The sequence below is a fragment of the Erythrolamprus reginae genome, chromosome 2, assembly GCF_031021105.1.
Source record: "Erythrolamprus reginae isolate rEryReg1 chromosome 2, rEryReg1.hap1, whole genome shotgun sequence".
Lineage (NCBI taxonomy): Eukaryota > Metazoa > Chordata > Lepidosauria > Squamata > Dipsadidae > Erythrolamprus > Erythrolamprus reginae.
In genome coordinates, this window is record NC_091951.1 from 132,336,788 (window position 1) to 132,349,419 (window position 12,632).

At 48.6% G+C, this 12,632-nt stretch overlaps 1 non-coding gene across 1 annotated transcript; it reads right to left on the reverse strand.

Moving 5' to 3' along the window:
• Window positions 1–2,324: 2,324 nt before the first annotated feature.
• On the reverse strand, window positions 2,325–2,446 carry LOC139163285 (U6atac minor spliceosomal RNA). Its single transcript, XR_011558449.1, has one exon. It is a non-coding gene; the product is annotated as a U6atac minor spliceosomal RNA (small nuclear RNA).
• Window positions 2,447–12,632: the final 10,186 nt, after the last annotated feature.

The window sequence follows — 12,632 nt, forward strand, 5'->3', positions numbered from 1 at the left end:
GAGCTCCCAAAAAAGGTCAAATCCTTAATCAAGGAAGAGGCCCTCCATTCTGGAGGCCACGCAGACCAGGACCGCTGGTCACCTAAAACAACCCTGCACCTAACACAGGTCCCTGCAGCATCAGAACACAACTGCAATTCAGCTTCCAAAAGAAGCTCTTGCCTCCAAAAAGACAACCCCGTAAAAACTTCTAAGAACTCCCGCCACACGCAGAGGTCAGCCCTGACCCCTGCACATAAGCGGGTACGATGATGATGGGGCAAACGGAGCCCCTTCATCGCAGCATATAACCACCTAGAAAAAACCCTGCCCGGCACAACGACCCGGCGGGCAAAATTAAGTATCCCAACTAGTTTCTGGAGCTGCCAAAAGGTGACCTTCCTGCAGCCCAGAACCGTACCCAGGTTATCCCTAATTTTAGACAACTTGTTCAGGGGCAATCTAGAAGACTGCACCTCTGAGTCCAATTCAATACCGAGGAAGGTAATCCCGGTGGCGGGGCCCTCGGTCCCCGCAGGGGCTAAAGGCACCCCCAACAGAGCCAAAGGGCTTCGAAGACCCGCAGCAGAGCAAAGCAGTGCTCTGCCCGGGCAGTCCCCGCCACCAAGAAACCCTCGAGGTAGTGAACGCCGAGCCCAGACCGCTGCGCCTCCTGAGCGCCCACTCCAATAAGGTGCTCGAGCTCGCCCAAAAGAGAGCATGAGACGGAGCCACCCGTGGGTAAAACCCCGACCACATAAAAACACCTATGAAATGGAAGCCCAAAAGCCCGAAGCCGTCCGGGTGCATGGGGAAGAGCCGGGATGCTGACTTAATGTCGCATTTATCCATAAGGGCTCCAACCCCACACTGCCTTACCCTGGCCACGACCGCATCAAAGGATGCGAGCCGGACTAAATAAAGTTCGTCAGGAACGAAATCCTTCACTGACTCCCTTTTAAGAAAAGACAAGTGGTGAACCAACCTAAATTCATCACCCGCCTTGCAGGGGACCCCCCGAATGGGGAGACCCCAAGAGACGGGAAGGGCGGCTCCGGGAAGGGCGGCTCCGGGAAGGGCCCAAGGCCCCTCCCCATGGCCACCTCTTATGCTATTCCGGACCGAACAATGCCGTGCATGCCCCACAACCACCTGTGGTTGTTGAACCCAAAGGCCTGCTCGAACCCATGTAAGGGATCCTGAATCCCTTGGAGAAACCTAGCAAGAGAGCGGCCGCTCTCGAGCGAGGGTGGTCGTCCCTCAACCAACCCCAATGTTGTTGTTGTTGTTGTTTTGTAAATCAATTGGGCAGGGCCCAGCTTTCCCCCCAGTAGGTGGGGTTTGTACCCTGGACCCCCTCCCCTCCCAACCGTCCCCTTTTAGGGGCAGGGGCACATTGAAGCGGCATGGGAGCCCCGCCTTCCCACACGCATGGCTGTACATACAAAAGGGGGAAAAACAAGCCCCTCTGCAGCAAGCCCATGACATGCAGTGAACGGGTCCCACTCTGTGGTGGCCCCCATGTCCCATCTCCCTGGCCCCGACGGGTAAGCCGTCAAAAGAGGCGAAGGCCCTACAGCCTGGGTTGGCGGGGTCAAACCCCCCGCCCCCGACACACCAGGCCCTGGCAAAAGCAGCCCCAAGGGCCTGTGTTCCTGCACTAGGAGCCAGGGGGGGGGGCAAACCTGGGTACAGGTGTCCCCCCCCCTGAAACAAAAAACCCCAAGAAACTGGGACCGAGTGGCAACAATATTGAAATAATTAAGTTAGACCATAACTGTACTGAAGTTTGTCCATAATTTCACTGAAATAGCAAAAGCTTGGAACAAACTTCCAGCAGGCCCGGTAGATGAATCCACAGCAACAGAATTCAAACATGCCTGGGATAAACATATATCCATCCCAAGATAAAATACAGAACAGAACAAGGGCAAACCAGAGGGACCAATGGGTCTCTCTTGCCGTTATATGTCCATGGTTCCATATAAATATGTGAAATAATTGCAACCAGCATCAGTCCCATTATTATTAATAATCTTGTGTACCCGTGATTCTTATTTTACACATGAGGAACCGGGGCCACCCGGGCCCCAAGAGGGCAGCAAAAGGCCTCTGCCCAAACAGGCAGCGCAGCAGCGGGAAGCTGCCGCCACGGGCCCAACTGTCCTCCGTTTTTATTTATTTTATGTTTATGTATTGTTATTGTTTTTCGGGGGCCACGAAACGGGAGGGGCCGCACACGCGAGCCCTCCGCCCGAGCCCCCCACGTCCCCAAGGGGGCTACCAGAACGATCCCCCCCCAGAAATAGGGGGGGCACTGCCAAACGGCACAAGGCCCGGCCTTCAAACGTGGTGAGATGCCACGAAGTAAGTGGCAGGGCCTTAACCATATGCATGTTGCCACGACCACAAGGGCCTCAGCCATCCTTATCAAGGGAAGTGCTAACCTTCTCCTTTTATACCACACCCGCCGGACCCGAAGCCCCCAAATTATTCCCCCGAGCCTCTGATGAGGCTCACAAAATGGCGACCGCAACACGCGGCCGCCTTTCAACGGGGTGGGGGTGGGAGGCCTCACGCGGGACTGCTCCGAAAGCCCGTTGCTGCCCAAGAGCTCCTATCGAAGATGGGCAGACGCCAGCCTCGGATGGGCCTAAGCCTGCTGCCAGCGACGAGCAGGCCACCTCAAGCCTCCAACGAGGCCTCCAAAGCGACGGCCGCCCCCACGCGGCCGCCGAAAGGCTCCAAGAGCAGACAGCCAAGTGTCTGCTCCTTTGGCTGGGTCCGGGCGAACAGGCTTGGCCCAGGGCCTGCGGCCCTTAAATAGGGCCAGCAAGCCCCGCCCGGTCCCCACGTCATTCCAGGCCACGTGGGCCTGGCTTTCCCGGCCGAAATCTCGTCTCGCGAGATTTCGGCCGAAAACAAAATGGCGGCCGCCATGAAGAGTCCGGTGTCTGCCCGGCCCTTCCGCAAAAGCGCCGTGGCCGGTAAGTCGAGCCGGCGATAATATGGCTGAATGAATTGGATTGCTAGCCTCAGGCATTATGAAACCATCCCTAGAAATATGAAACATTGATTGAGAATATAGGTTTGTATAATGCTCTGTAAAGCTTTTTGGGCCTGCGCTAACAGACTTAAAATGTAATACTTGGTAAATTGTTTCCGGATGCCTTTTTAAATTGACCTCCCAAATTGCCTTGTTTTGAGAACATATGAAGATCTCTGTATTCTTTGTTTTTTTCTAACTGCAAAACAAAGATTTCTTCACTGCAGTTTGTTTTGCTTCAGGAGAAAATCACGATTAATTTTAAACACATATTGTTATTCACAGGAGGCACAATTCCATAGATGAGCAGGCCACTGCATCCATATATGAGTTCCTTCTGTAACATTTTTGCTTGCTACTTCAGGATGGGGAATTTATGGCCTTCAGATGCTGCTGAACTAGGCCCAACCCAGGACCACTTCAAGGCAGTTAATATATTTATAGCCGACAACTATATTCTGTATGTGTTAAATGTTTTTAGCTGGAATTTTAAAATTAAGAGAGACTAGGATGGTCCCATTTCGGCCTTGTTCTGGCCTCATCAGCTGGCTAGCTGTGGCTAGCTGATGAGGCCAGAACAAGGCCGAAATGGGACCATCCTAGTCTCCCTTAATTTTAAAATTCCAGCTAAAAACATTTAACACACACACACACACACACATACATATATATATATATATATATATGTGTGTGTGTGTGTGTGTGTGTATACATTTGATACACACACACACACACACACACACATATATATGTATATGTATATGTATATGTATATGTATATGTATATGTATCAAATGTGTTTAGCTGGAATTTTAAAATTAAGGGAGACTAGGATGGTCCCATTTCGGGCTTGTTCTGGCCTCATCAGCTAGCCACACCCTTCCTTACTGGGATTTGATCTGGCAGCCTCTGCCTTGTAAGGCAGAGAATTAGCAGTTGAGCCACCAGACCTGATCCCTCCAGCTCTGTACCAGGGAGGGGCTATATGTTTTTTTATGTCGGATCACCCTGGTATATTGAAGGAACGTCACAGCTCCTTTTTGCCTCTAGGCCCTGTGTAGTGTATTTGCCTAGCAATAAGGACTTGTTATATGATTTGTTGCCTCCGGGAGGCGGGAGAAATCCGGTCCTCCTACTGGCTGCCTAAGTGGGTACCGGGTATATATATATCCTGTCAGTTACCTTGTTCGTGTTGTTGTTGTAGCTGTAATCCGACTAATAAACATGTTCCAGCTATCCGCTCCGGCTCTGACTTAATATTGGCGACGAAGGCTTGTGTTCGATCCCACACCATTTCCCTTGTGCCTAGGGACAGATTTAATTGTAAGCGAAATGTCCACTCAGCTCACTTTCGCTCCTTTTGACCCTCAAGCAGAAACTTTGGACTCCTACGTAGCCAGGTTCGATTGTTTTCTTATCTCGAATGGGTATACTGAAATAGCGGGGGATCGTAAAAGGGCTTATTTTTTAAGTTTTTGCGGGACTGAAATGTTCTAGACTGCTAGGGCTCTTTTCGCTCCTACTCTCATTCATGACGTGCCCTGGGATGTATTTCTCTCCACGTTACAAGACAATTACGCCCCGCCCCCTCCCGCTGCGCTCGCCGGTATAAATTTTTTCATCGGAACCAACTCGATGGGGAGTCTATAAATGATTTTGTGGCTGCCCTCCGGCGTGCTGCCCTGTATTGCGAATTTGTGGATTTAGAGGACTATCTGTTGGATCGCTTGGTTTTTGGGGTGAAAGACGGACGCCTGAAGCGCCGCCTCCTTGCCATCCAGGGATTATCTTTTAAAGTCGCTCTCTCGGAAGCGAGGGCCTTTGAGATGTCCACACAATCCTTAGCTGCAATGGATGTGGCCGTGAACGCTACCTCATCGGCCCCGGCTAAGCCACTCACCCAGCTGCCTCAAGACCTCGAATCTGCCTTAGCCCAGGAGGAGGAGGTCTGTCGTTTGGCTGCCTCTAGGCCCCGTGACGCTCCTCCTAGCCGGCCCCGCCCACCTCCATCTCCGTGCCGTGGCTGCGGCGGCGATCACTTCCGGGCCGCCTGCCCTTTTGCGGAAGTGACGTGCCGCCGTTGTGGAGGCTGGGGGCATATCGCCCGGGTGTGTAGGATTTGCCGCCCTTATTCCGCTTCTGCCAGCAAGGACCAGAGTCCAGGAGGGTTCCGTGCCCCACCGAGGGCCCCTGCTTTTCGGCGGTACGACTGCAACGCCATTTTCTCCGCAGTGCCTTCATCCGGCCACGATCGTGCACCAGGAGCTCCTATTAAAGTTGCTGCCACCAACCCGTCCAGGGAGAAGATATGTGTTTCCGTTACTCTTGGGCGAGCCCCTTGCGCTATGCAGGTGGACACGGGCTCGGCCCATTCGTTGGTGCCTTGGGCGACCATCAAGCAGTGTTTTCCATGTCTGTCCAGACGGTCCCTTTCTGCATGCCCACTGAATCTTCGGGATTACCAGGGATCCCAGATTCCGGTTGTGGAACAAGGCCATTTCTTTGTCCACTTCAAACAGTTCTCAGGCCGTTTACCGCTTATTATTGTGGATGGCCCTTTTGCTAATTTGTTGGGCCTGGACTGGTTTGGTCCTTTGGGTTTATCGGTTTCTGGAATTAATTTTGTGTCTGGGGGAATGGCATTTTCGGGGTTGGCATCACAATTTCCAGAGGTATTTGATAGCAGTCTGGGGTGTTATAAGGGGTCCCCTATCTCTTTCGGACTTGATCCAATGGTTCCTCCTGTCAGAATCAAGCCTCGTAGGGTCCCTTTGGCTTTACGCCCTAAAGTGGATGTCGAGTTGGACCGCCTTGTGGCCCAGGGCGTTCTGGAGCCCATTGACCAGGCCACCTGGGAGACCCCCATAGTGGTGGCTGTGAAGGCGGGGGGCGGAATTCGGATTTGTGGTGACTATAAGTGCACTATCAACAAGGCACTGGGCCACCACTCCTACCCAGTGCCGGTAGTGCAACACCTGTTGCACTCGTTGGGGGAGGGTACTATATTCGCAAAACTCGACCTCTTCCAGGCTTACCTACAGCTCCCCGTGGACTCTCTGGCAGCTGACGCACAGGCGATTACGACTCACACGGGAGTGTTTAGGTGCAAACGTCTGCAATTCGGGGTGTCTACGGCCCCGGGAATTTTCCAAGCACTTATGGAACGGTTACTATATGGAATCCCGGGCACGGTTCCATATTTCGATGATGTCTTGGTCTCCGCCCAGTCCAAGGCTGACCTCCTCAAAAGGGTCAAGTTAGTTCTCTCTAAATTTAAAGAGTCTGGTCTTAAAATCAAAGCACACAAATGTGTGTTCGGTGTGCCCCAGGTGGAATTTTTGGGGTTCATAATAGATAGGAAGGGAATCCATCCCACTCCCGAGAAGACCAAGGCCATTTGGGAAGCTCCCACCCCCAGGTCCAAAGCTGAGCTCCAGGCCTTCCTGGGGTTAGTGAACTTTTACGCGGTTTTCATCCCCCACAAAGCGTCTTTGGCCGAGCCCCTACACCGTCTACTCGATAAGAATAGGAAATGGGATTGGGGCCCCCGGGAGGCAGATGCTTTTGCAGTGGTCAAAGAAATCCTCACATCTAATACAGTTCTAGTGCAGTATTCCCCCCACTTGCCGTTGATTTTGACCTGTGACGCTTCCCCATATGGGGTGGGGGCTGTACTCAGCCACAAGCTTCCTAATGGGTCTGAAGTACCGCTGGCTTTCTTTTCGAGGACTCTGGCCAAAGCCGAGAGGAATTTTGGCCACATCGATAGGGAAGCCCTGGCCATAATAGCCGGAGTCAAACGGTTTCATGACTACCTCTATGGCCGCCCCTTTGACATTGTAACTGACCACCAGCCCCTTCTCGGTCTATTGTCAGGTGACCGCCAGAGCCCTCTCATCTTATCTCCAAGGATGTCCCGATGGTTAGTGTTTCTGGCTAATTACTCCTATCATCTGTTGTACTGGCCGGGGCGCAACATTGCCCACGCTGACGCCCTTAGCCGTTGCCCCTCGCCATGGTTGCTCGAGGATCCGGCCCCGGCATCATCGGTTTTAGCCATTACCGATCAGCCATTGGCATTATCCCCCACCATAATTGCTGATGAATCCAATCACGACCCGATGTTATCCACTGTCCTACAATGGGTCTTACGAGGGTGGCCCCCGTCCACCCCCTCCGCAGAGTTCACCTCATTTTTTTCGATGCAAAGAGGAGCTTACAGTCATCCAAGGGTGTATATTGCGAGGGTGCCGGGTGTGCATTCCTCCTAAACTAAGGGATAAGGTACTCTCCCTCCTGCACAAGGGTCATCCAGGGGTGGTGAGAATGAAAGCTTTGGCGAGGGGTTATGTATGGTGGCCCGGCCTTGATCATGACGTGGAGCGGAGAGTAGCCCAGTGTTCACCCTGTCAGGAGCATAGGGCGTCCCCTCCACGGGAGGTCCCTTTAGTTTGGGAACCACCGGCTGGCCCGTGGGCCAGGGTACATGTAGATTTAGCGGGGCCATTTATGGGTCAGATGTTCCTAGTTACCGTGGACGCGTACTCCCGTTGGTTAGAAGTTAACTTGTTGCACTCGACCACATCCCTGTCTGTCATCCAGATTCTAAACTCTCTGTTTGCAACCCACGGCTACCCGGATTTGTTAGTCTCCGACAACGGCCCTCAATTCACGTCGACCCAGTTTGAGGGGTTCCTAGCTGGGGCGGGAATTCGCCATGCCCTCGTAGCCCCATGGCATCCAGCCTCCAACGGGCAGGTAGAGCGGATGGTGCGGACCACAAAGGATGCCCTAAAAAAGATGTCCCGGGGTACATGGCAGGAAAAACTCGCAGAGTTTTTATTCTCCCAACACGCCACTCCTACTACCCCAACTAATAAGTCTCCGGCTGAGTTGCTCATGGGCCGAAAGCTTAGGATTACCCTGGACAGGTTAAACCCCACCTATTCAAGTGAGCCCCCTTGGCCGGCCCCAGGGCGTTCTTTTGGCCTAAATGCACCATTTTTTGCCCGATCGTATAGCGGCGGGGGCCCCTGGGTGGCGGGAAAGGTCACAGCAATTAAGGGGCCCAGGACTTACGAGGTGGTGCTCCCCGATGGGCGTGTTTGGCATCGCCATATAGATCAACTGAGGCCGTGTACGTGCCCCACTCCTCCAATTGTTCCGAGCTGTGAGTTAGGTCATCAGGGGGATGGGTTGGGCATCCCTTTTTTGCCTCAAGCAAGTGCCCCACCTCCTACTGGGGATTCCGCAGGAAACAGTGACACAGTTCCCAGGGGCCAATGCGGAAGCCCAACCGAATTACAGCATTCTGGGGGAAGTTCCACTCCTCCGCCGCTCAGAGCGGGTCAGACGTTCCCCCAGTTATTTACAAGATTACGTGGTTTCCAATCTAAGGGGGAAGGTGTGTAGTGTATTGCCTAGCAATAAGGACTTGTTATATGATTTGTTGCCTCCGGGAGGCGGGAGAAATCCGGTCCTCCTACTGGCTGCCTAGGTGGGTACCGGGTATATATATATCCTGTCAGTTACCTTGTTCGTGTTGTTGTTGTAGCTGTAATCCGACTAATAAACATGTTCCAGCTATCCGCTCCGGCTCTGACTTAATACCCAACCCAGGACCATTTCAAGGCAGTTAATTTATTCATAGCCGACAACTATATTCTGTATGTATCAAATGTTTTTAGCTGGAATTTTAAAATTAAGGGAGACTAGGATGGTCCCATTTCAGCCTTGTTCTGGCCTCATCAGCTAGCCACACCCTTCCTTACTGGGATATATATATATATATATATATATATATATATATATATATATATATATATATATATATATATATATATATACACACACACACATACACACACATACATATACATACACATACACATACACATATATGAACGTCACAGCTCCTTTTTGCCTCTAGGCCCAACCCAGGACCATTTCAAGGCAGTTAATGTGACAAAAAGCAGAAGTACAGTCGTGAAACAGAAAATGCCAATGTGAATAAAGAATTGTCCAGTCTGTGTCTGGCTTTTTCTCAGGAGATGAGGTTCTGGACAATGAACTCTGCAAGAGATCACTCTGTTTTCCTGATTGATGTTAAATGAATATTTGCTAAATGTGATATTTGCTTGTATCTTTATAGACTCACCCTTGTATTTTGTACTAGCCGCAACTTCCAGATCAAGAAGTTTTCCTGCCTTTTCCGGTTATAGTTTTGGAGGCTCAGGTTTGTAAGTGGAAAATGGTTCTTGAGAAGAGGCAAAAAAATCTAGAACTAGAAAAGTTCGTAAGTAGAGGCATTTGTAGGTAGAGGTACCACTGTAGTACTTAGTGTGTGTGATTATCAGATCCCAGAACATTGGTAGCTAGTGTACTAACCAAAGATGATAAAATTACCAAACACATTTCAATCAGTGCATAATCGGAAACACATTGCACACAGTTCAATGAGATTTATTCCCTAATAAATATTTACAGAGGAGTATATAATTTTGGGGATTCTCAAAAATTTCACAAAGATATCTTTAGATAGATGATAGATAGATAGATAGATAGGTAGGTAAGTAGGTAGGTAGGTAGGTAGGTAGGTAGATAGATAGACAGACAGACAGACAGACAGACAGACAGACAGACAGACAGACAGATAATATAAATATAAAGAGTTTCAAATGAATAAAAGAAAAATATGAAGATAAAAAATAGAAAACAAAGAAAGCAAAACAGTAAAAGAATGAGAAATAATAACAATCAAACAAACCAGAATTAAAAAAACCTAAAGGGCTTCCAACTTACTTTTCATCAGTTATAAACAAATTTATGACTCTCATCCCTTTTAACCCTGATACAAAACACATACTGAGACCCTGGGAAATACTGCAGAGAATAACTAAGATGATAAGATGTCTTCCGTATAAATCATACAAGGAATGGTTAAGGGCATGAGATACTGTATGTCCATAGCAATAGCACTTAGATTTATATACCTCTTCACAGTGCTTTAGAGTCCTCTCTAGGCAATTTACAGTCAGCATATTGGCCCCAACAATTTTGGGTCCACATTTTACTTACCTGGGAAGGATGTAAGGCTGAGTCAACCTTGAGCCTGATGAGATTTGAACTGCCAAATTGCAGTCAGTCAGCAATTGTAGCCTGGTACATGAAGGGTTTCCACAAAGAGGTAGGGGTCAATTTATTTTCCAAAGCATCTGAGGATAGGACAAGAATCAATGGGTAGAAATTCATTAAAGAGACATCCAAGCCGGAACTAAGAAGAAACTTCCTGATAGTGAAAACAATTAACCAATAGAATTGCTTCCTTCATGGGATTGTGAGTCCTACATCAGCCGAAATGTTAAAAAAAGATTCAATAACAATGTGCCCTCTTCTTCCTTTCCATGGCAATCATAACCATGAGATTTCAAGTATGTGATTATGAATTATTTTATGATTCCAGTGTCAACATTTAGACCAAATCTGGATTGGTAAAGAGTTAAGTAAAAGTTGGTAAGATATATTGTAATATCTTCCTGGGAATAATCAGGATTAATCCTGACCTTTAGAAAGTGTCTAAAAATTAACAAGAACATTTCCATATTATTCCTCTATTTCTTTTCAACCTTAGGCAATAGGCTAGTGTTATGGTGGACAGTCTTCTGGTACCATTAACTACTTAATTTTTTCAGGATATTTCAATATATTAATGAAAAAATCATTAATGTAAATCCCCCCAAAATCAAATCACCATTTTCTTGTTAATGAGGAAGAGAGGAGGGAGGGAGGGAAGGAAGGGAGGAAGGAAAGAAGATGAGAGAGAGAGAGAGAGAGAGAGAGAGAGAGAGAGACAGAGACAGAGACAGAGACAGAGACAGAGACAGAGACAGAGACAGAGACAGAGATTAATGTACAATACAGCCAGTGAAGGCCTACCAAAATTTTTACTACCAACATCTTTCAGTGCAAATTGGGTGCTCTGGGGTGGAGCTCCATTTTCGCTACCCCACTGCGTTCCCCCCCATCCGGGCAGTAGACCACCCCTGAATACAGCTCATGTTAAAAGTGCAATCATGACTTATAAAATTATATGATAAAATTTGTGTTTAGCACTGAATATCAGCTCCATTACCCCCAGGACTGAAAAGTTAAAGGAAAACAATGACACTGACAATCCCATTTGGAGTAGCCTTTCATTTTCCTATGAAAATGAAAATCTAAAGCTGAGAAATGGAGAAAAAACTACTTTCCAACATTATGTCTATAATTTGCACATACAAGCAATGAAATGCCCTACAGGCAAACTATCTTAATTCATTTCATTATTAGAGCATACCTCAAATGTCAGCTTCTGGCTTTATCACAAAGGTTTCTCATAGCAATGAGATGACTTTCATTCCAAAGGAGAGCTCCCATTACAGCAAAGTTCTTTAGTAAAGTCACCAGACAAGATGCAATAACATTTTATTAGAAGAGAGCATATGTCAAAAACATGACAAAGGGAGTTCATTAAATTAAAATCTCCACCCTTGAGCTAAGGCTTCAGATGCCTACTCTGAGAATTTTGTTTACATCCATATGAAACCTTATACCTGTGTTCCGGATATTTTGGCAAAGCAAACAATAGAAAGAGAAAAATGTTTTCCCCCCATTTGATATTGCCAACAAATAGAAGGCAACTTGATGTCCTTCAAATCTTTCAAATGTAAACCTTCCTCAGCATTGTCCTCAAGACCAATAAGAAGTCACTGTAGGATATGGTGTAGAAGCCTGTGAAATCTAGCTCTGCCTTGGGCACAAAGCCAGCTGTGTAAGTTTGAGGCACTTGCTCTCTCTCGGCTCTAAGAAGGTGACAATGGCAAAGCACTTCTTACCAAATAAAAATAAACCCTGCAAGCAGTTGATTGGAGACAAGATTGACTCAAAGGCACCAACAAAACAAACAATTCCCCACTATAATAAAAACAAACAACTATAAATTGATCATATGCACTAGAGATGGCCCAGGGGTGGACAGCAAGCAGGACGGGGTGGAAAACAGTTCCACTGGCGGAAATGAAGATGCGTGTACAGCTCCAGCTGATCGGCGGCTGTCACTTCCTGGATTATTGGTCTTGGCTTGGCTCTCCTTTTTTCCCCTGATGCTTCTTGCTTTTTCCTCTTTCCTCCTTCCTGGCATCGGAGAAGCTTCCCTCTCTCCTGCCTGGCTCCCCTCCAGTGGCACGCGGCCACCTCCCACCTGAAGTGCAAGCAGAAGGCGTGAGTGGAAGCGGCACTGGCAGCATTTAGGCTTCTGGCAGCACCCATTCGCCTAGCTACCCAGTCTGAGGTGGGGGGCGACCCGGGGAGGAGAGTACAGGAAACATGAACCAAATTGTCACCCCAGCGAGTGACACTGGTAAGGTTGTAAGTCTAGGACTTAACAGTTCACTTGAACGATGATGATCATTCAAGTCACTCCCACTTGGTCACATGGCCGGCAAGCCACTCCCACCCAGTCACATGACCATTAAGCCACACCCACAAAATAAGCCACACCCACAATGTGGCAGTAAAATTTTTGGCCGCCCATTACTGGGCTGACCTAAATCTCAACTGGAAAAAAAAT